We start from the raw sequence: 19,835 nt of genomic DNA, 5'->3' as shown, positions 1-19,835 counted from the left end.
AATGACTTGCAGGTAGGTCTGGCTGAAGGTCAGTAGGACGGGTATGCTCCATTGATGCAGTGGCTGCAGGAACTCTCTGAAGTCCCTGGAGTTGATAGTTTAGTTGAAAATATCATAGGGAAAAGCAGATGACTGGAACAAGTAGGTGAACAGCACCATTACCGCTGGGGGACCAGCTGGTGAGATGGCTGTGATGGGATTTTAGAGGTAGCATTTCAGTGTGGAAAAATGCCTTTTTTTAATGATGAGGCATGGGTACTGCAGTGTTAATGTCCTGAGCGCAGGCAAGGCAGGTCTGTGCATCAAAGGTGACTGTGCCTGGGTAGCATCGTCCGGCAGCCAGCTCTGGGCTTGGGAGGGGGGCCTGTCCCAGGGGAGGACAGCAGGAGTACGATGTCTCGGGGGGGATTCAGGCAAGCACTTCTGGGTGGCTGGGGTACAAAGAGGATTCTGCTGACCTTGTCACTAGCAGGAGTACTTCAAGCCACAGTTACTAATGGTCTTGTGTGTTTAGTTTTCTTTCCCAGGAGAACCCTATGTATAGCATAGCATCCCTGGCTTGGGTTTGTATCTCGCTTGGTTTTCTTCTACTGATTAGGTGACTGTGTGTTCCACTGCAAATGAGAAAGGGTGCTGCTGGAGATGAGCCTCCTAATTCTGGGAGCTCAGTCCTTGAGCTTACGAGCTCTTGAGCAACTTCTTGTCAGAGTTCCCCCATAGGAAACAGCCCACCGTGCGAGGGGCAGCTGTTGGCACTGACACATCAGTGCTTGTTTCTGCATCCTGAGGAAGAGAAAAGGCTTGCGGGACGGGCTGATGTGGGGCAAGGAAGAGGCTCAGTGAGCTTGCAGGAGCCAAGGCAGCTGCTGTGGAATCCTCCAAAGAGGAGAGGGCAGACAATTATTAGTGGATTTAGCTCATTCCTTCCTTGTGGTTTAAGTTATCAGAACGTTCTTAATGATGTTCAAATTGCCATTTTCCCATCTTCCCTCCGGGCTATGAAATACCTTGATGTTTTGCCTTGTGGATGTTTTGCCAGCTTTACTGGTGGGGCCCCTTCTTATCTAGTGTTGAAAAGGGCTTTCAGCGGTGTGGGCTGCTGATGGGGAGGATCCTGGAGAAAGTAAATTCCTCAGAGGGCTTCTCCTTGTGGAGGTGCTTTTAGTTTTGCCTGGCTGCTGCTTTTTTCAGCCAGCGCTTCCTTGCCTTTGCAGTAAGGAATTTGAAAGGGAATATTTTATCTAGTATCCGAAGTAGGGCTGAGTGGTGAGAGAAGGAAAACATTCACCTCTTCCTGTCTTGGTATTTCAGTGTGGATGCTGAAAGCTGGTCCCTATACTTGAGGCTGCTGGTTAAGATGTATTTTCAGGTGACTTTCAAGTGGCATTCGGATACACTGAACTTCTCTGAATGCCTCCCCTGTTGCTGTGTGGTGAGTTGCTGCTGATGTTTCATCTCCTTCAGGTTGTCTCCCTGTTTCTGTAGGGAGGTCACAGGGGAGAAGATGGAAACTCCAGGATTATTCCCCTTGTTGTCATCAAGGCGTGTTTGCCATCAGCCTGAGGGTACACCCGAAGCTTTTCAAGGCAGGTTTGGCCTGTGTGGTGTGTAGGGGAGGGCTCCTGGCCCTTCTCCCAGTGCTTCCCTTTGGGTTTGCACTCCCTGCTGCAGCTCCCTGAAGCCGGGCGAGTGATGCTCCTTCCCTCTTGCAGAGCAAGGCAGAAAGGGTAAATAGCTTATTTTTGCTGCGTGTGTGCTACCAGGCATGTCCTTCACTAGGGCAGTGAGTGCTGTGAGCTGGGCTTGCGGGCTCCATGGCTTTACCTCTGGGTCTGAGGCTCTCTTCTCCTAAACTGTGTTTGCAGGTGAAAGCCCTGGCTTGTCACAGCACAGGCAGGAGCAGGGGGTCCCCTTCCTTTCCAGGCTGACCACCAGGCTGCAGCTGGAATAATAATAGCTTAAAGCTGCCAGGCTCAGCTGCAGGGAGAGGATGGCTGGGCATTAAGTTTCATGCTTTATTCACACTTCAGGCTTTTACAAAAGCAGTGTAAATCATGCAGGGTGGCTCTGGGCTCTTCAGACAGCACCGTTTGGGCTCTCAGACACCCACTGGTCTGTGTGCTGGAATCAGAACCATAGAAAGGTTCTGAATCTGAATCTGAACCTGTCCCTTTGCCCTGACCCAAGCTGGGGAGAGAGACCTCCAGACGAGGGTGCCGAGATGCTGTGCTGCACATCCTCTCTTCCTCCATGTTTGTGGAGCACTGCCTGCTTCCCCTGTGCACTAACCTATTTCTTCCCAGTATTTTGGGCTCCAGCCCTGTCGCTGTGTCAGGTTTGCACAGCACAACGTGGCGTCTCCCCTCCAGTTGATTTGCTCTTATTAGCCCATTTTTCCTCTTGCCCTCATTCTGTTTTCCCCTGCAGTACGCGAACGCCGTTCGCTGAGAATCTGTGTCAGCCTTCCTCGTAATTAAGAGTCTGGCAGGAGCCAACGCAACAGTCATTTTGGAGATGACGCCTCCAGTTTGGAGCTGACAGGGAGCCGGGGTGCTGCAGCAAGGGCTCGGTGCTGGGGACGCGGGGATGTTCTCTGGCTGAACGGGGCAGAGGGACCCACAAGGAGCCTGGCGCAGGAGCAGTGAGTACCCTGGGTACATCTCAGATGGGTGTTTAAACTCTGTCCTCTTGAAAAGCAGCTCCAGGCGTGTGAAATTCCAGGTTACATCACAGGTTTAGTCCTTTGGGAGGGCATCTGCATGTGTGTGTACAGAACAGGAATAAATTGCAGTGGCCCTAAGCCGGCTGCGTCTCTCCAGCTCGGAAAGAGTTGTAGTGTTGGAAAGTAAGATGGTGAGCTTGACAATCAAACGGCCTAAAAAGGGGTAAATAGAAGTTATTCAATGGTACTCTGTAATTCTGCCTCAGACTCTGTAGTTCTTTTATTAGCAGGAAGGCTCAAAGCAAACAAAAGGAGACAGGAGCTGGGGATCTGCTTGCCTCAGGATGTTGTAGATGCTAAAAGTGTAGAGGTTCAAAGAGCATTTTGCAGCAGAAAAATCCATTAGGGTCTGTGAAACCAACCCTGGCTGCAAAAGCTTCATGCTGCTGATCCGTGGAGCGTGTGCTGGGGAGGTAGCCCTGGTGTCCATCCTGCTCCTGTTCCCCTGGCAAGATGCTAGGAGTTTGGTTCTGCGCGTGTGCTCGATGTGAATGGCTGAGGGGTTTCGTGCCCTGTCATCAACCGGTTTCCAAACTGTTGTGTCTGTGATTGCATCTCTCCCTCCACTCCTGAGACAGGAGATGCAGTTGAAGGTGCTGCCAGCCCTTGCTCTGGAGGAGCCTAGGGAGATGTATGGCATCAAATCATCAATCTGAGCAACCTGGTCTAGTGGGAGGTGTCCCTGCCCATGGCACAGGGCTGGAACTGGATGATCCTTCAGGTTCCTTCCAACCCCAACCATTCTGTGAGTCTATGAAGAAAACCCTGTGACTGCTTTTTGATCTTTCTAATGACACCGCAAGCGAGACCAGGAAAACAAGTCGTGTGGTTCAGGAGCTCTGGCAGAACACAGGAACACCCAACCAGCCACACACCAAAGCTCTTACTCTCTGCTCCCACCCCATCCATCGATGTTTTAAACTGGGGAGAACTGAAAATAAGAGCATAGGAGGAGACTTAAAAATCCTCCCTATGCGATCCCTTCAGAACAGAATTCAGCTTTTTCCCTCTCTAGTTCGCCAGATTTGCCTCTTGGGGGCAACCTCACCCTGCTCCAGCTGGGAGCATGGCTCCTGCCACTGCTAAAACGGAGCTCAACATGCTTCGAGTGGATGACTCACTGCACATCTCCCCCTGACTTTGCATTATCAGATCCCTTTTGGCAACCGAGGTCATTATTTGCTGAAAGGATTTAAGGAAAGCCCTCGAGGTTGACTGTTCAAGGCTTTTCAGAAATGATGGGATTGGTTCTTGAAGGTCCCTTTCCCGCCTCCGGGTCCTTCAAAGCTCTTCCTGCCCTGCTGTCCTTCGCAGAGAGGTGGGTGCCATGGAGGGACATGTGCTTTGCAGCTCTGGTTTACTGGATACAGCATAAATCTGTTTGAGGGAGATTTACAGTGGTGCCCCTGCTCTTTAGGCTGTGTTGGATGGGGCTGTGAGAAACCTGGTCTAGTTGAAGGTGTCCCTGCCCACATCAGGGAGTTGGAACTGGATAAGCTTTAAGGTCCCTTGCAACCCAAACCAGTCTATGATTCTTTTGCCTGGGATCCCTTGGCCTATCACTATGCCTATCAGTCAGTGCTGTGGCTGCTCTGACTTGTACATAGGCAAGAGAGCAAACTTCCTGCTCCAGCTCGATTTTAGCCCCGTGTTCCTGAGCAGGTGTCTCATACAAACCCTGTCCATAAATAACCATTTGCCTTTATTTAAAGGGCGTTGAGGTATACAGTGGAATAAAGGAGGCATTATTCATGCTTCGTGCTGTGGTTCCTAATGGTACTTTACACACTGATATGACCTACAAAGCTTGTTGTTTCATGCCTGCAGTGCTCTGATGTTCTTCTTACCCTGAGGGTCAGAAATGACAAGAATAAACTATCATGACGGGTGTCTTACAAATTCCCATTCCCTCGCCTTGGAAGTGTCCTTGCCAGGGAGCAGCTCGGTGATGTTGCTGATGCAGGCAGAGGAGGAAGCAATGGGTTTACCCAGTGTGAGATGCGAGGGCAGATCGATCCGTCCGTACTCCTGGTTCACCTTCTCCCTGAAGCACAGGGATGCAGCTGGGGCTGGATACTGGGGTTGGACCAAGCCCAGTGCACACAGGAGCCCCCAGGGAAAACACTGGTAGGGGAGGCTGGAGTGAGTGGGTTTAACCACGGTCCCCAGAGAGCAGGAACTGCCCAAAAGAGGGATGTGGGATGTTGTTCCTGCCTGATGAAGGACTGAGTCAGCCCTGATGGGACAGCAGCTCCTGGCTCCAGCCAGCCTGGGTGCTTGGGCAGCAGCGCAGCTCATTAACCTGGCCCTCCAGCACTCGCTCTGCTGGCCTTGACACTGTCCTTCTTAATAGCTCTGTCTTCTGGTTTATTTTTAATAAAGGTAAATTACCTGTATGGATATGCAGGAACATGAATCAGAGGAATTCAGCTGACTCTCGAAGGTACCATTTGTAGAGAGATGTGCTAAAGCACCAGGTTCTGATGGATGCAGCCTTCTCAGAAAGCACCTAAGGACAGAAACTGCATGTAAGGCATCGCACTGCAGCGTCCCAAAATCTGATTATGTAGGGGGAGAAAACATAAAATGCAGTTTTGGAATACATTAACTCGGTTGAACTGTACAGGGAGAAGGCACCAGCAAGAAGCAAATCCATTCCTGAAAGCTGCGGAGAAATTGCACTGACTTAGAGCTTCCAAGCAAGGTTGGCTGCACTTACAAGAGTTATGTTTCCCCTGAAATATTTAACACTGGGCATTTGAAATGCTCTGTGTGTCTAAAGAGCCCACCAAAAGCCTGCTTCAGAGGGGATTTTTGAGGATTCTTGTGTCATGCTTTTGATGGGGTTAACCCATAAGTTTGGGTTTGGGTTTTTTTAATTAAAGCATGGAAAGGATCAGAGTCTGGCCCCTGTCACAGGGAAGCAAAAATTACCATGTAATGGATGCCAGGCTGCTTTTAGGACATGTGCTGATAGATCTGTTGTTAGGAGGGAGATGTTTCCATGGCAAAACCATGATCATAAATGGCACTGTAACTCAGCAAAGATGCGATGCTGGCCCTGGGGACCGTCTTCGCAGTCCGTTCCAAGCATCCTTCCAGGGAAGGTTGGAGCAGGATGGCAGAAGGGATCGGCTCGCAGGGATGCTCCCTGCACCATGCTGCTGCAGCAGAACCAGGGCTCTGACAGCCAGGCTGTTAGCTCAGCGTTTTTCAGTCCTTTCTGACTTTAAAAGAAAACTACAACAAAAGGCAAGCTCGGAATAGCTCCTTTTATCTCAGCAGACAAATAATTTGCTTTGAGCGTCATTGTCACTCTGGCTAAATTACTTTTAGCTCTTTTTAATGACTGGGTAACATTTTTCAGCTGTTCATTCTGAGGTACCCTGCTGGGGGACAGTCCATCTGTAAAGACCCAGGACTCTGATATCACGGTTATTCTTCCTGACACTCGTTTGGCTTTATTATTTGAGATGTGATTCCCTGTGGTAGAGGCGTTTTCAGCTAAATTCACAGCTACGAGCTCTTTTCTTTGCATAAGGGGATCTATTTCTAAATGGGGCTGAGAGGCTGCTTATGCGTGGAGCACTGGGAGGTCATGGATGCAGAGGAGAAACTCTGGGAGATTGAAGGTGACAGTCCAAATCCTATGTACGCTAAGGCTGACATTACCTTAGGGCTGGAGGGATTTTAACCTGTCATTTGTTACCTCTACCTTTCATTTCACTTGTAATGCACGGCACGGAGAGCCGTGGCTCGCCAAACGATCCCAGTGGGGACACAGTTTGCGCCATCATCCACGCAGGTCTCCCAGATCCCTCTTCCCGAGGCAGGCACAGCTTTCGCATTCATTCCCTAAGGCAGCTTTTAAGCCATTCGCCTTCGCCAGCTCCGGGTTTTGCAGCGCTTCCAGGAGATGTATTTTTAAATCCAAGCTCATAAATTTTGGAAGCTCCTTTCCTTCCCCCACCCCCTCGTCCCTATCAAAGTGTCAGAGCTGAAGAAAAACTGTGAGAGTGATGGATGCGCCTGGCTCTGCTCTGCCTGCGTGCGGGGGGTTATTTACTGCGCTGCTCCCGTTGTTCCTTCTGCGGTGGCAGCACTGGGGTTCGGAGCCTGGGAAGCAGGGGCAGGCTGCCCATGTGTCAGCCCAGCTTTGGGCTGGAGCAGGCAGGGCTGGGAGAGGTCACTTGAGCACCAGGGCTCAGATGGTGAAGGTGAAGCCGTGGGGATGTGGATCCTGGCTGGAGGCTTGGCTCAGGGGCTGGATGCTGGGGGCACCTCCTGGCTTTAGCTCTGGGGTGTGCAGGTTAGGTCACACGAAAGGGAAGCCCTTAAAAGCCACTGGTGTTGCCCCAGCCCCTGTGCAACCCTAGGGACGTGTGTTGCTGCTCTCTGCAGCGTGTGGCAGGGACCTGGCCATAGGAGGAAAGGCTGGGCTTATTCAGCCTAGGGAAAAGAAGGCTCAGGGGAGACCTCATCACCATGCTCCAGTATTTAAAGAGTGGTTATGAAGAAGATAGAGACTCCCTTTTCACAAGATGTCACATGGAAAAGACAAAGGGGAATGGGCACAAGTTATTCCCAGGGACATTCCAGCTGAATGCAAGAGGGAAAATTCTCACAATGAGAGCAACCAGCCTTTGGAATAATCTCCCTAGGGAAGTGGTGGATCACCAACACTGGACATTGTTAGGATTTGTCTGGACAGGGAGTTGGGACATCTAGTCCAGGTCATGCTTTGCTTTGTTGGGCCACATGATCCTTAAGGTCCCTTCCAACCTGGTCTCCTATGATTCTATGAGTCTGCCCCTTCCCTGCTTGCAACCACCTTGATCCTGCTTCTGCCTCAGAGCCAGGATGAGACCTTGTGTCAAGCCTGGAAACGCGACTCCTGCTTGTCCCACAGGATTCCCAATGCCTGCTGGTGTTTGCCCCCCATGCCGCAGGAGCATCCTGAAGCAGCCCTGCCTGGTTGAAAGGCAGGTCAGGAGCCTGCCCTCCTGCAGCCTACAAACCAGGTGCAGTGCTGACAGATCCTGAGCCAGGGCGATGCTTTCCACTGCCTCGGATCGGTTTGCAGACGAGCAGCCCGAACCCCGGCTGCTCCCCATTCGAGCTCCTGTCCGTGGTGAACTCCCGCGCATCTCGCAGCCAGGCTTGTGGGAACACATCGGAGGCTGCTCTGACTCAGCGCCTTCTCCCCTGAGAAAATCCACCCTGGCACCACGCTCGGCTCTGCGGCTGGGGCTGGCAGCCTTCATCGACAAATGGCCCTGGGCAAAACACCCCGATTTCCACTGCCACTTACAGGGGAGCAACCAACATCTGATCCTCTGGGATGCTGGGGCAGCAACTCCGCCGCTGTGCTGAGCTGGGGGTAAAACCCTGTCCCTACCCAAACCCAACCCCCGGGGTAGTGTGGCAGCAGCATGGGTTGGCTGTTCCGCTGCCTTCTGGCCTGCCCATGCCTTTTTCCAGCTCTTTACAACTTTCTCAGACAAATTCTTCTGCAATTGTAATTTTCCCTTCTGGCTCCCAGCCCAAAGAAACAGTGGTTTGGAAAGCTTGCTCAGTGACTCCAAGGGAAGAGGCTTTCATGCTCTGTGCCCACTGGAAGATGTTTTTTCCTGGGGCTAATCTGCAGAGCATCATGCTTGATTTGACGAGTCCATGACGCTCTCAAGAAACAAAGCCAAGCCTGGTGAGCGTGCACTTAGCTGCTGGGAAGCCCTGGGTGCCATTGCCATGATCCAGGCATCACCAGTGGGTACTTTTCTGCTCCTCTGCTTCATGCAGCACTCCTGGCCCAGGGCTGGGGCTGGTCCTGGGATGGGCAGAGAGGACCACATGGATGCTGGAGCAGTGAAGCCAATCCCATGGTATGGGGCTGGTGTGCTTCCCATTGGGCTTTTCTTCCACGGAGGCAGGCAAAGCAACAATGCCAGTCTCACAGTGTAACTGAGGGATGGAGGTGCCCAGGGAAAGGCTGGTTTGCTCGTTGTTGCTTTCTCATGTCAAAAGGGAAAGGTACCCATTTTTCCGCTAGTGGTTCTGATATTATAACATGCCCCTTGGCACGGTGCGGGCTGGCACAGCTTCAGCATGTGTTTCACAACTCCTCTGTGGGTTTCATAAATCCCCAGCTGCTGAAGTGCTGTGATTTTGTAACTCCAAGGTGGCCAGTCTGCAGAGCAGCTTGAAACAGTCACTGCCTGCTGCCCCTCGGACCGCAGAGGCTGGCAAACCAAACCCCACATGCTGGGGTTTTAGCTCACTGTTCTTGCTGGGGGCAATGGAAAGGCAGGCTGCAGGCATCGTTGGGGAGGAGCCAGAGCTGCCCCAGGAAGCAGTTTCCTACCAAAGGCTGCAGATCGTGGTCAGCCCCTTGGGTGTTACAGGCACCAACACACCGTCAGCACTGCAACCCTAAAACTGGGTGCTTTGTGACATGCTCCTCCCAGAGTATTTCCAGTTTAATGCTTTGAACTAGCTAAGTTGTACTTATGTTGCTGTGATCCATAATGAAACCCTTTTCCTGGCCAAACCTTGTTCTCACAGTGGGAGCAGGGACCCACGATGGCCAGGAGGGTGAGGGTCTTCTGCCAGTCACCCAGGATACATGCCTGTGCATGGGGCATCCCCTATGCTCCATGCAGGATGAACCTGAGATGGGGTTGGAGGAGATGGAGCATGGAGGCTGGCATCTTTCAGGGCTGCAGGGTGGCAGTGAGTGCAGAGCTGCAACCAAACCAGACAACTCTTCACCCCAGCAGAGCTGCGTCATGTGTTAAGCAACTTGATGCATGTCTTGTGCTGCAGTAGGGTCCCACATGTCCCCCCAGAAGGCAGCAGGCTGGTGGTGGCTGGAGCCGTGTTGCTGTCAGGGAGCATCCAGCAGCACTGCTGCCCCAGGCGCTGAGCTGCAACATGAGTGCACGCAGGTCTCGGGCTCACGGGCCCAGGGTGAGCGCAGCACGTGTGCTGGGAGAGCTGATCCGCGCTAATCCCATCAATATTTCACGGTGCTGTGGCCCTGTTATAATTCCTCACATCATCTGGTGTGCCGGCTGGGACGGCGGTGCGGTGCCAAGTGAAACACGCCAGCTTCGCCATGGCTTCTTGGGTGTCGGAGGGGTGAAAGGGGCTGGCTGTGGGCATTTCTACCCATTGCCGTGGGTAGGGGTATCTGACAGAGAGGGGTGAACCGAAACATGCCGGCTGAGCGTGGGCATCCACCTGGCTTTGCTGTGCGCTGAGTGTACTGCGATGGGCAGCTGCCAGCACAGGCAAAGGGCAGCTGGCCCTGCTGTGATGTGGGACAAGCTCTGCCCAGTCCTCTCTCCCTGTGACACCATATTTAAGTGACAACAAGGAGAAATTAAACAGTAACCAGCCCATGGACTGGTGATCAGGGCACTAAAGCATCTTCTTTTCTGGGAAAGAGCATTAGGGATAAAATCTCTTTAGGGGAGGGTGGTTTCCAGAGGCTGTCCCCTGGGCTTGGATGGGGGCTGCAGTGCTGCTCCAGTGGGAAGTTCCCCTTCCAGCACCTTGCAGGCTCTGGGCTGAGGTTGGAGCACAAGCCAGCCCTCCCTATTCCACAGCACCACTCTGTGGGGCAGATGGATGCAGGAGCAGGACAGGTCTGGTTCGGCTCCTGCCTGCTGCTGCCTGTATCCCACTCTGGCTGCTGGGGAAACAGCACAGATAAGAGCAAGGCCCTGGCCTTCAACCTCGCGGGGCCCTAAATTCCTCCAGTTTAATGTCAGGGGGCAGCAGAGCAGGCGGCGGCTGTGAGCACAGCTCCGCTTCCAGCTGCCCATGACTCGTGTTCATTGATTAAAGCCTCGCAAGCTCGGGCCTGTGCCTGCGCCGTGCCAGGCTCCGCTCGCTCGTTGCTCATGCACTCATTACCCCACCGCGAGGCCAGGAGCTAACGCAGCTCCGCCGTGTGCTGGCTGGGCCGGCAGCCACGTGGGGGGACGCCTGCCTGTGCTGCCCGCTCGGGCACGGAGCGTTGCTGCAGGACTGGATGTACACACAGTGCCCTGGAGAGGGAGGGAGGGAGCAGCCCTGCCTCAGCCTCGCACCCCCTTCCCCAGTGCTCATGGACCGGTTCTCCCCATAACCAACCCCTCCAGCAAGGCAGGGGATGGGGTTTGGGGTGGATGACGGGGCACATCCATCTCACAGCACCTGGACCCCCCATCCCCGGATAAGACAGGCTGGGCAAAAGCATCCCTGCTGCTCTGCCTACCCTCCTGCTGCCGGGTGAGCCTGGCTCCCGGTGTGTGGGCATCCCACTTCCGCAGGGTGGGTGGAGAGGCGCGGCGAGGCGAGGCGTGGAGGAGGCGCTGCGGCTCTGCCCAAGGACAGGAGGAAATGGTAATGAGGAGCTGGAGCATACGGGAGGAGAGGGCAGGAGCACGGGGAGCGCTGGAGGAGGTGGGTAGTGTACCTGCTTGGGTCCCTTGGGAGTGGGGATAGCGAGGGTCCCAGCACCTCATGCAAGGGGATGGTGGCTGCTTGGTGTGAGGGTGACAGGAGCACCCAGATGGGTCCCTCCTTGGCTGAGACCCATCAGTGCATGAGGGCTGGGGCGACTCCAGCCTCTGCTGCTCTCCCTCACATCCACGGTACTTTCAAGAGGCAGCATCCTGGCAGAGGCCTTAAGGTTGTCACATTAGCCATGCTCCCCATGGGAGCACACTGCCCCCCTGACCCTGAAAGGTCCAGGCGGTGATGAGAGCTCAGGGGGGGCTGACCTTCATCCACATCAACCTGCTCAGCTAAGCCCTACCATTGGTTTGGCTCCAGGTCTGCAGGGTGTGGGGTCAGGGTGGCCCTTGTCCCCTTCCTGAAGGGGGTTGGTGTGGAGTGGAGGGGATGAGACATTGAGGGTTGTGGGCACCGCATGGGTTTGTAACCATGGGCTGGCATCACCGGGCTTTGGGAGCTGTAATCCGGCGTGTGCAGGTACAGCATCTCCCCACCTCCCGCGCCAGCTGATTTCCAGGTGCCCTAGATCCAACCTGCTGATTACACACAGCACTCGGGGTTTCGCGCTAGAAGGCCTGCGCTGTGACGGGTGAGCAGGGAGGGTTGGCCGGGAGCTGGAAGCTTGCGAAAGGAAAGCAAACACAGGCCTGAACCTGGCAGCCGCTGCCCGTGGGGAGGAGCCGCAGAAGCCACCCAGGACAAAAGGGCTCCACACACAGGGCCCTAGAGAAACCACAAGCTTCCACCACGGGTGAGGGCAGGCTCAGTGCTGACAGAAGGAGAAGATGGGGCACGGGCCCAGCTCAGGTGTGCGGTGCGGGATGTAAGGAGCCAGGGTGGCTATGGGGAGTGAGGAGGCTCAGTGGGCACTGCGCCGTGTGCTTTGCTGGCAGAGCTGGATGGCGCCTATTGAGCTCGGTGATGCTTTTTAATTGTTTATCGTTACAAGCCCAAGTTAGCAGCATTTCGCCTTGCAAAGGGCTTGAACACAGACCACTCTACCAGAGGCCCTTCTGGGGCTGTATAACCCAAACATGGGGTAGCTGAGCACAAGCACAGCGTCCCTGGGCTTCACTCTGCAGCATCTCTGCCCTCTGCGGCTCTGCATAGGAGAGTGCTGCCTCCTGCGTGCTGCAGGGGCAGCCCCAGCTCCTGCCCTCTGCGGGCCTAACTGCGGGCGGCCAACGGGCTCCAGGCCGGGGCTGGGCACCGCGGCCTCGGCCTCAGCCTCCGCCTCCGCGCACGGCGGCGGCCGCCAGGGGGCGGTGCGATGCGGGGCGGCGCGGTGCGGGCGGCGCGGCTCGGTACAGTCGGCTCGGTGCGGCAGGGCCACGCGCGGCAGGGCTGTGAGCGCCGGGGCTGCGCCGAGCCGAGCCGAGCCGAGCCGAGCCGAGCCGAGCCGAGCCGAGCCGAGCCGCCCGCACCTGCTGCGCCGCAGAGCAGAGCCGACCAGAGCCGCACCGCACCGCACCAGGCAAGTGCCGGGCACACGCGAGTGGGGACAGCGCCAGCCGGGTCCGGGGTGCGGGTCCGGGAGGGCTGCGACTGGGTCCGCGTCTGCTCGCGGGATCCGGAAAACTGCATCTGGTTGCGGGGTCCGAGTGCTGGATGCAGGGGCTGGATGCTGAGTCTGAATGCTGAATTCGGATTCAGGGTCGGGGGGAGTGGGTTGGGGGTGCTGGGTCTCGGTCCGGGTCCACAGGGAGGATTGGGGGTGCTGGGTCTGGGTGCCGAGTCCCCAGGCTGGACTGGGGTGCTGGATTGGGTGTTGAGTCCCTTGGTAGGGCCTGAGGCGTTTAGTGTGGGTCTAGGTCTGAGTGTGCAGGAGGGGTTTGGGGTGCTGGGTTCCCAGGCAGGATCTGGGGTGGTGGGCACACGGGCAGGGTCCACCGGAGGAGGAGCAGGGGTGGAAATACAGGGAATGGTGCCTGGGGGAAACGGGGTGGCAGAGTCTTGGGGACAGGATGGAGAGGAGACCAGGGGAGGTCTGATGCAGACATGGATTTGGGGTGACATGCTGGAGGGGAGGTGGGGATATGCAGGATCTGGAGGCAGTGCAGGTCGCTTTCTTTGGGGTGTGTGGTGAGGTGGGGCTGGGGGAGCTGGGCAGGAGTGACGTGGGGACATGCAGAGGGTGCGAGGGAAGATGATGGTGGGAACTGCAGCCAGGCAGGGCAGCAGCTCCTGGGGGGGGGGGGGGCTACATCCAGCCCCTCCCTTCCCCTGTGGATCTGGGGGCTGTAGGATGAAGGCTGCTGGTGGTATCTGGGGAGGCTGAGTGTTACCCGGGTTTCAGCTGGTGTTTCAGCTGGCTGGGACGAGACACTAAACCAATGCAGGTGGTGCAGCGGAATCCCTGCCTCCCCCCATCCCCTCGGCAGGCAGGGGCACACGGGATGTGGCTTGTCTGAGCCCTGGCTACTTGGGGTTCATCTCCTTGGGATGCGTTGCTGTGGGAGCTCTGGGTGCCCCTGGGCAGAGGGGACCGGCTTATGCTGGGGACTTGTCTGTGTTTGGGGTCAAGCTGCACCTCCGTCCTGATCCAAGGGTAGAAGGGACCTGCCGTGCAGCCAGGCAGCACTGAGATTCAGGGGTCTCTTTGCCCTCCTCATCAGTGCCCAGGTGAACCAGTGCCTTGTGCCTGGCCTTTAGAACTGAGAGCATGATGTTGGGGGGGGGAACCATGAAAGGGCTCTTCAGGTGCCAAGAAAAGCAGTCTCCAAAGACAAAGAGACTGCCCAAAATGGATGAGGAGTGCAGATCCCCCCAGAGGCAGGGAAATTATTAATAACAGCAGTGGCATTTTTGTGCTAGCTGGCCTACCACCGCGGGCTCCGGCTGCTTTGCCTCCCTCTATGATGGGCACAGGCTGGGACCCCCCATCTGAACCCCAAACCCCTGTGGTACAGCTGTGGTGATGCCGTGTGCGTGTCCTGCAGGACACGTCTCGGCTTCATCTGGGTTTGGCCAGGCTCACTCTGCCTGGAGGGACAAGGGCAGGGAGCTGCCCCCCCAGCACGCTGAGATCCCTATCTTGGCTTTGTTTTTGTGTTGCAACCGGAGGGGAAAGAAAAACCAAAACCCCAACAACCCTTTCGGTGCCTGCAGATGAGGGCTTTGTGTCGTAGGCTTGTTTCTCCCCCCCTGCCTTTTCCAACATCCATTTGAACCTTTCACCGCTTTCCCCGCTGGAATGCAGTGGGTTTGCCGGAGCCGGGAGGTTTATTCAGCAAATCTGGCAGGTTGTGTGCTGGGATAAAGCATCCAGGTGTGCTCGGCAGGGCTGGCGAGGGGGGTCTGCGGGCTCCCTGTGCACTGGGCAGCAGTGGATGCGATGGAGACGGTGCCAGCCTTGCCTGGCCGTGTGCGGGGAATTTCCCTCCTTGTGCTTGCCTTCTGGCTTGGCATCTTGATGGGACTTGTTGGGAAGCGGCTCATGTGATGGGTGGTTTGGTGGGGGGAAACCAGTGCTGGGGATCCGCTGGCTCTCAGGGAGTGAGGGAACGATGCCCCCACGGTTTCTGATGTTCCCCTATGAAAGGCAGTGGCTGGCTGCTGGGCTGGTGACTGTTCCCGATCAAAGGTGAGAGCTCCCTGCCCCGCTGGTGCTTCAGGAGGAAACGCTGTCGTGTCCCTCCTTGCCCAGCTCCTGGTGATTTACAAGCACGAGGGCTTTGCTGTACCAAGGTCATCACCAAACCCACCCCTCCTTCCTCCTGGGGCACAAACTCCCCTGTTCAGAGATGAAGGAAGAGGATTCCAGGCACTGTGTTACCGAGCAGGGCCAGGAGGCAGCTTGGCCATTCAGGCTGTGCTGTGGGTTCTGCTTTTCTTGTTGCTTAAAAGCTCCCCCGAGCAACAACCCCACCTCCCGTTACCTGACGGAGGGCTCTCGTTTGCCTGTTGCAAAGCCCAGCCCATGCAAATAAGGCGGGGAGCTGATTTTGGGGCGGCAAAGCTGGTGGTATGCAAACGACTGTGGGAAAGGCCAGGTGCTGCTCCTGGCGCTGTGCAGGTTTGAACGCGAAGCTGAACATGAAATCGGGTTTGACCCCAGATTTGAAGCTTTGTCAGAGGGAAAGCAAAGGAAACAGGAGGTTGTTAAAGCTGGAAGCCATAAAAGCCGCTCTCGTCATCTGGACTTGCGAAAGAAAACAGTTTATCTTTGGAATAAATAAAAGGGAGAGGGCCAGGCTTGCAGCAGGAAGCCCCACGTTCACACAAGGCAAGGTGGGCTGTGCTGCAGCTCTTGCCCCTGCTTCCAAGAGGATGCCAGGTCTTGCATGGTTTCTGAGCCTCAGTTTCCCCTCGGGGAAGTCCCGCGCCACGGTGATGGTGGGAACTCCAGGCATTGCCAGGAAACGTCTTTGAAACTCAAACCTGGCTTTGGAAAAAGAACTGGAAGACAAACCGGCTCTGAACAAACACCCAAGTTAATGCCTTGTCTTGCATTGTATGCACCCAGTGAAATGAAACACGGTGCAACCATGAGGACGAGCGAGTGGATTCAAATGCATCAGAAAGTCCCAAAATCTGCTGGCTCTGAAGTATCCCTTTACATGTAGGGTTGGGATTATTTTTTTTTTTCCTCATTTTCCTTCTAATTGTTCCTGGGAATTTAATTCTACAATTATTTTCCTGCTTCTGCCGAGGAGACAATGTGCTTCAGCCACAAAGCCTTTGAAGGCTGAACTGCAGAGCCCATCCAGCGCTGAGCTACTTGGATGTGAACATCCCCTTTGCTGGGAAAATTCATTGTGATGTGGAGGGGAGTCTGTCCAGCTCTCTCTCTGTCTATCCAGCCACCAAGGGGCTGCAGGCAAGCAGCAAAGCTTGGCATGCCGCAGATGGGAAGGATGGAGAAGGTGGTGGTTTGAGAGTGGTGTCGCTAGCACCGAGCATGCTTCTTCCATGTGATGGAGGAGGTGGGAGCCTCGGGTCCGCATCCTGGGGCTTGGTGGCTGCATTCTGCCTCCCCAGCGGCCTGGGGCTGGTGATAGATGAAGTCAGAGTCAGGTCAGAGTCTCAGCATCATCCAGTTCCACTTCCCAGTTCCTGCGTGGCTCCTGGCTGGGCGCTCCGGTGCTCCCAGGCTGCAGGGTCAGCCTGGGGCTGCTCCGGTGGGGTTTCTGCAGGGGTAGACGTGCTGCATGGGAGGGAAGAGCCGCAGGTACTGTGTTCTCACTGAGAGCTTGCAAGAGCCAAATGGCCTCTGGCACACAGGGAATTGCTTCTGTGAGGGGAGATTTGCTGTGTTGCCCGTGGGTGCCAGGTCTGGGCTGTCTGGGACATCCCTTAGAGCTCTTGATCCCGTCATGGGACTCCTTCAGCCTCCCCTCCTTGTACCCTTCGCTCCAGCTCCAGCTCTGAGCAAGGCTTTTGGGGTGATGGAGCCAGGTGAGGAAGTGTTTCATTCATCAGCTGGGTTTTCCATACAGACGGGGAGCAGAGGAGTGCTCTGTCCTGCCATCCTGGGCATCGTGCTCTTGCCGTCTGCTTGTGGCATGCCGGGAGCTGCTGGAGCAGAGCCATCCTTATGCCTGGCAGGTGGCTGCAGGCAGGTGATGGTTGCCCATGGCACAGGCCAGAGCAGCTTTCCTTATTCTCCCAGTTGGGGTTTTTGGGGTGGGTTTGGATGGGAATGGCAGGAGAGCTCTCCCTGGGACTTGGCAGTGAGCTCCGTTGCTGCCTGACAGCCCCTTTGAACCTCCTGCTCCACATCAGACCTGACCAGATGGAGGAGAGGAACGAGTTCTTGTAAGATCAGTGAAAACAGGAAGCTGGGGAGAGGCTAAAACACCCCGATCCCTGCAGCTATGCAGGGGGACACCCTGGCTGGTCCCTGCCCCTTGCTGGGCAGGCGGCATTCCCCAGGGATGCTGCAGGGGGATGGAGATAAAGGCATGGCACTGGAGGCAGTGGGGTGAATCTGTCGGATATTTGGCTGTTGTTAGTTTCATTGCTGATACATCAGCTTGTCTTTTCGGGATGTTTAGATGTCTGGCTCCTGCCAGCACTGGTGCCCTTTAAATCCCCATCCCCATCCCCAACTGGCTCCTGTTGCGCTCCCATCCATCACTTTGCTCCATCGTGCATCTTCTCCCTGCCATGACCTTTGTGGGATCAGGGTTGGGCGCTCTCTTGTACTGGATGTACAAGGGCTCTGCTGGTGGTGGATGGGGCTGTGTCATGCCGGGGAGAATAAGAGCCCATTCCCATGGCCCGCCTGGCTCCACAGTGGCTGTGCTGCGAGCAGGGGCTTTACAGCGGGAACAGGGCAGGATGCTCCTTGGGAGGAGGCGATGTTGCTGCTCCCCCTCTCCTCTGTGCTTGAATCCCAAATTTGGGTAAAAGAGGGATATATCTGCTTCCCCAATCGCTGAAGCTCTTGTGCGTGTCTGCTGAAGCGCCCCAGGGTCAAGCATGGTTTTGTTTAAAGAGAGCAACTAAAATAAACTCGGTGAGGGGCTCCCAGGAGGTCACTGTGCTCCTTCCCTCCCCGGCCCCCAAGCCCAGCGCGGGTCCCCTCTGCCCTGAGGGCTTCCAGCAAGTTTGGGGGTTTTTTTCTTGCTGTTGTTGACAAAAGTCCCAGCTGGTTGGGAAATATCCATGCGGCAGTGCTAGCCCAGTCCCACGGGTCAGATCCTGCCTGCAAACCTCTGCTGGGAAGGGCCGCTTGTCCTGGGCTGGCCTCTGGGGATGCTGCTGGGGGCGCAAAGGGGAGGCAGCCATTGCTTTGCAGGGCAACTTGGGCCTGTGGCCATGAGCAAGCCCTTGGGATAGATGGATGGATGGATGGATGGATGGATGGATGGACACCATGAGCTCCAGGGGGACCTGATGTTTTATCATTTGCTGGTTGGGCTCTGCGGCAAAAGCAAAGTGCTGGAAGTTCATCAAGGACTGAATTAAAGTTGCCTGGCAACCTCCATCCCGGCTCTTCCCACATCTCGCAGGATTTCCCACTCAAGGTCTGTTGGCTCCTGGGAAGGGGAGCCTGAAGCACACTGCGCTCGCAGCCATGCAGGGGCCAGGCTTGCCTCTCACTGGATATCTCATTTCCTGTAATTCCTTGGCTCATTCCCACGCCTGGGACCTGGGAGCTCTCCCCACCTCATCCCCCAGGGCAGGTGCCTTTCCCCCTCTCCCTGCACCAGGAACGGGTCTGGCTGTTTCAGCTGAACCCGGGGGCAACTCACACAGGTCCTTGGAGGTGTAAAATGGTGCTGGGCCAGTGGGAACACAGTGGGGAGCCGAAGGGACCTGGGGGGGGTGGGGGGTGTCAGATAGGTAAAGCTGAATTGGCTGCACAGGGTTTGGAGTGCTTGGGCTGGGCTGTTGTGATAAAGCAAGGTGTAAATGTAAACCCTGTCTCCCTGCGCAGTCCTACCAGGAGTTCTCTTGAGGCTGTTTTGCATCTCCGTAACCTGGAGGAGATCCACTGGGAAGCCAGCAGTGCTTGCTGGTAGGGGTGCGTGATGCCGAGGTGGGGGCAACCCATGAGGAGGGGAGAAAGGTCCAGGAGCCTGCTCGGGCTTTACTAGAGCCTTGTGGAGCAACCACAAGCTGTCCCTGGAGTAGCGGGATGGGGAAGTGTCCCATCCCACTCTGCAGCTCTCTGTTCTGCCATGCAGGGTGGATGCTGGGGGTGAGCCAGAGAAGGGCAGCTCCCACCCAGCATTTCCATTTTTTCCCCTTTAAATTAAACAACCAGCATCATTTTTGGCCGTGCTGCCAAGGAAACAGCCATGGGAAGCCTGTAAGATCCTGGCTGAGGTCCCTCCATGTTTGCCAGCCCCACTGACAGCGCAGCTTCCCCGCACTGCAGCATGCAGCGGCTCTGGCTCCCAGGGCTCCCTGCCTTATGGCTTTGAGGACCACGGGGCAGCAGGAAGGGGCCACCATGCGCAGCAGAAGCTCCCGGCGCAGCGGCTGCTGAGGGGTGCGGCAGCTTTGGCCGGATCCAGGTTGTTGGGAGCTGCCGCTGGGAAGTTCACTCATCAAAAGGCTCCAGAGACGCTGGTCGTGGGGATTTGAAGGAGGTGCCGCCTGGGCCGGCTGGGTTGGGTGTGCTGTGCTGTGCTGTGCTGTGCTGTGCCCTGAGCCTGGCTGCTGGTGGGAGGCTGGGGCCGGCACAGTCATGCTCACACAGCTTCCGCCGTGACCCAGTAAACCCAGTCAGACCTGACCGGGGCTCACTCGCTCCCCTGCACGCTCACGCACGCCTGCCTGCCTCTGCTGCCGCACTGCTTTCCTCGTGCTCCGCCGAGCCCAGCAAACCCGTTCCACCAGCGGGAGACAGCACTGGGAGCCGCGGCTGCATCCCGCAGGAGCACCGGTGGCCGGCGGTAGGAGCGGGGCTTCGGCCTCCATGGATGTTGCACATTGAGATCGGAGCGGTTGGTTCCTCGTGGGGGCCGTCAGCCCTGCAGCTGGATCCTGCCTCTGCCACCCTTCTCCTTCAGCGTTGCTGGCCAGGGCAGGATTTGGGGCTGGATTGCAGGTCCTATGTCGGGCCCCCCTGCGCTGGGAAGTAGGTGAGGTGCCACGGGGATCAGGAACTTGGGGTGGGATGGGCTTTCCTGGGTGTTTTTTCTCTTAAACCTCAGGT

General features: G+C 56.2%; 1 protein-coding gene across 4 annotated transcripts in view; it reads left to right on the top strand.

Annotated features, from left to right (window-relative positions):
* Window positions 1-2,278: 2,278 nt before the first annotated feature.
* SEMA4G (semaphorin 4G) overlaps window positions 2,279-19,835 on the top strand; it is a 28,522-nt gene continuing 10,965 nt past the window's right edge. For 2 of the 4 annotated variants that reach the window (XM_061372559.1, XM_061372554.1), the window contains exon 1: window positions 18,703-19,761. The gene's annotated coding sequence lies outside the window, so the exon portion shown is untranslated. Of the gene's footprint in view, window positions 2,642-11,996; window positions 12,032-18,702; window positions 19,762-19,835 lie in introns of those variants that run through there. The other 2 variants (XM_061372556.1, XM_061372557.1) reach the window with 2 other exon arrangements.

Source organism: Neopsephotus bourkii, unplaced genomic scaffold (genome assembly GCF_033783945.1).
Source record: "Neopsephotus bourkii isolate Nb327-2 ecotype Australia unplaced genomic scaffold, CSIRO-AGI_Nbou_v1 NB_1615, whole genome shotgun sequence".
NCBI lineage: Eukaryota > Metazoa > Chordata > Aves > Psittaciformes > Psittacidae > Neopsephotus > Neopsephotus bourkii.
The sequence above is the reverse complement of the archived record's forward strand: the minus strand, read 5'-3'. Positions and strand labels throughout refer to the sequence as shown.